Here is a 3,807-nt window from a genome sequence, read left to right as displayed (position 1 = left end):
AACAGCTTTAATGGAATAAACTAAAGGAGATGCAGGCTGGTGAGAGCTGATGGCAGGGTTGGGCGGAGCTCCCACGTCTGCCATCCTCTGTATCTACTGCTCAGTGAAGTAGTCCTGAGAACTGTTAGTTGCTTTTTGCTACAGCTACATACCTTAGCTTCGTGGCCACAGCTCTACCACTCATTTCTGCAACTGTGTTAGTGGTTCCTTTGCGGAAAGTGAAAGAGAAAGCCAAGCCCCTTTGCTGCAAGTATACTCCACCATAACCTTCCACTCAGGTGTTTGCGAAGCGGAGAAACTACCCAGGATATTCACCACCAATGCCGTGAGTATCCAGATTTTTCATGGAAGGAATTGCACAGGCACCGATGCTCTTATTTTGAGTCATCTGTTCTCGTTGCTCTCAACTTTCATCTTCTGCTTCGTACTTTTCTGAGCTTGGCTAACGTAAATATGTTTTCCCTTGAGCACCTTCCATCTCACCCACAGCTTCCTGTGTGTCATTGTGCTTACCCAAACAGCACTAGGATTGTTATCAGTCATATTTTCACACCGCTGTCAGGCCCAAACTTACGAGCGACACCCTTAAAGTACTCACCCCCACCTCTCTTCCCAAATTCTTGATGTACGCATGATGATGGAGACACTTGCCCATGCTCCAAGTTCTGCTCCTCATCCTTTATGAGACTTAAATCATGCAACAAGTACTGTGCATTTACAAGACCCTCATTCAGTTCCTCAATGGCTCTTTCAGCTGCTCCCTGTATGGCCAAGTGTACAAATCTGTAGCCCTTGCAGCCATTTTCAATCCCAAACCATCTTACATGTAAGGATCTTACCAAAACCCTACAGTGTTTTATTGTCATCAGATCTGTCCAAATTTTAGTGACTTTATAGCTCACTCCAAATGGCAGATCCTGGACTGGCTTGCCCTTTTTAAACATCAAAATGCATAGCCCAAGAAGCAGCTGGTGATCGCATCCCTGTGGACTTCGTGGCGGGATGGGCTGCCCACAAACGTTTCCTATAGCATTTCTCAGTTCCATTAGATGTACGTTTTCTATGTAGAGTAAAGCCATAGTGTAGCTAGGAGTAGTGGGATTCCTCTCCATGAGACTGGTTAAACCACATACAGATGTCAAAATTAGATGTTTGAGGTAAATTTTCTATCTAGCACGGCCATTGAGTTTTCCAACATTCCCAACATCTGAGTGATGGTTCTGGTACCCAACAGCCAAGGCCCATCCAAGAATTCAACACTTCTTAGCTCAGGCCTCAGACTTTGTAAAGCCACGACAAGCCATTCCCCTGAAGAAATACAAGATTCAAAATCAGCAAGGATTATATAAAGCAATCATTATTTTATGCTACAAAATGTTGGGAGTAATTTTTTTATATAGCCACAGATATCTATCTGTATCACACAAATAAAAGTTAAAGAGAAGCAATGATTTGACCAGAAATAAAATGACAATGGACAATGATCTTTAGAATCTGCTTAGAAATTCAGAAGAAGAAAAAGAGACTTAGATGAAGCAATAAAGATATTAGATATAAAAGGCAAGGACAGGGGGTCAGTGTACTTTTCCCCCTTTGTGGAGCACCCTAAACAGAAGCAATATCAGTGAACACTAGAAAAAAATATTTTCCAAGCAGACTGATGGGTAGGTTGATCAGGACTTCTCAGCAACAATTCAGCCAGAAGAAAATTGAGTGACATATCCAAAGTATTCACATGAAAGTGTTATTCTTAGTAAACACTGCATTCTTTAAGAGAAAAAACAAAAGGTATGACCTTTTAAACATTCACAGGTTGGGCCTAGTACACATTTCACTACAAGGTGTCATAAAGAACGTGTTTTTAACACAATTGGAAGACTGTAACAAAACACAGTTTGAAAACTATGCTGACAAACTAGATTGAATGACTACTTGAAAATCTTTTATTTCATTTTAGGAGGTAAAATACACTTCTCCATCCTAATAGCAAAAGTGGTGGGTATTCAGAGAATTTCATGATGCATTAAGACCCTTCTCATGTCATGTGAGCAATAGAAATAAAGGTCCCATTTTTTAATAGTTAAATCTATATATGCTGTAGATGTAGATATATTTAAATTAAGTATAAACATCTATACTGGAACCCTCTAGTGTTCCCAAAGCCAAACTGAGAAACAGAAATCATAATCAAGACAATAAAAATAGGGGCTGGAGAGATGGCTCAGTGGTTAAGAGCACTGCTATTCTTCCAGAGGTCCTGAGTTCAATTCCCAGCAACCACATGGTGGCTCACAACCATCTGTAATGGGTTCTGATGCCCTCTTCTGGTGTGTCTGAAGACAGCAACAGTGTATTCACAGATATAAAATGAATAAATCTTTTTAAAAAAAAACAATTATATATTATATAATATATGAAATGAAGTAAATACATGAAAAAGAAAGAGGCAAGCAATAAAGATGACGAGGAGAAATAACTCTAATTATATCATTAGCATTATTCCATTTACATAGTTAAAAACCTATGATACCATGCTTTATATCCATTGTTGAAACACATATGAACTAAAGGTAGAAAACAACATACCTGGAAATGATACTTGATGATGGTGCTTAACCACTGTGGAAATAAGAGAGTACTGGTGGGAGCAACTGACACACGGAGGGTCTCAATTTCTCTTGAATAGTTGAGTTCTTCAAGCAAAACTCAAATAGAATACAATGTTAAGATTTAGTGAGTTGGGGTGACAGTTACAGAGACAGTGTATTGTCCTCTATTTTTTATTGATATTCTTGGCATATTATCAGCCAGATCAACATGGCAATTGAAAGCAAATCAAGCCCTCTTCTTTATCCTCTTGTAGTAGCCCCAGCCACAGGAGGTAGCGTCTGGGTAAGGTTTTAAATAGTCATGGAAATCCTCTCACTGACATTTCAATGGAATAATGGATACTCATCAGACAGGAACGGCAGCCTGTGGATCCGAGAACTGCTCCTACAGTAATGGTTAGGCTTGAAAATACAAAATCAGTTTGCAAACTTTACTCCCCCTGTATTTTTTTTTTTGAAACACTCATATTGGCTACAGAATAATGAGTCATTTTCACAGGCTTCTGTGCCAGAGAAACACCAGAGCCAAGATAAACGTGTCACAGAAAACACATGGGAATCCTAGGCTGGCTGCAGGAGCTGGCATCCCACTACCCTGCCACACTTTCTGACACTGTGTAGGCCAAATAACTTCCTCAAGAGCGCCTTTTTATTTTTGGAATAATTCTTTTTGAAGCGTCACTTTTAGGGCTCACGTGATGACTCAGTGGTTATGAGCACTGGCTGTTCTTCCTGAGTTCAATTCCCAGCAACCACATGGTGGCTCACAACCATCTGTAATGGGATAGGATGATGCCCTTTTCTGGTGTGTCTAAAGACAGCTACAATGTACTCATGTACATAAAATAAATACATCTTTTTAAAAGTATTAATTTTTATAATTTTAATTATGTGTATAGGGTATTACGTGCACATGAATACAGGTCTCCATGGAGGTGGGAGATGTCAGGTTTCACTGGAGTTACAGACAGTTGTAAGCCACCTAATGTGGGTGCTAGGAGTCGAACTCAGGTCCTCAGGAAGAGCAATATGTGCTCTTAAACCACTGAGCCATCTTTCTAGCCATGAAATCATTCTTTGAAACTTAATCACATTTACTAATATACCATAGAAATGTCACTGAGGACTCTGAATATACATTACTCATGTGGCCATCTCCATAGAAATACTTTCAGAAACCAACATTCCTCATTCTTCT

Source organism: Apodemus sylvaticus, chromosome 7 (assembly GCF_947179515.1).
Source record: "Apodemus sylvaticus chromosome 7, mApoSyl1.1, whole genome shotgun sequence".
NCBI classification, from domain to species: domain Eukaryota; kingdom Metazoa; phylum Chordata; class Mammalia; order Rodentia; family Muridae; genus Apodemus; species Apodemus sylvaticus.
This window is presented reverse-complemented; position numbering follows the sequence as displayed.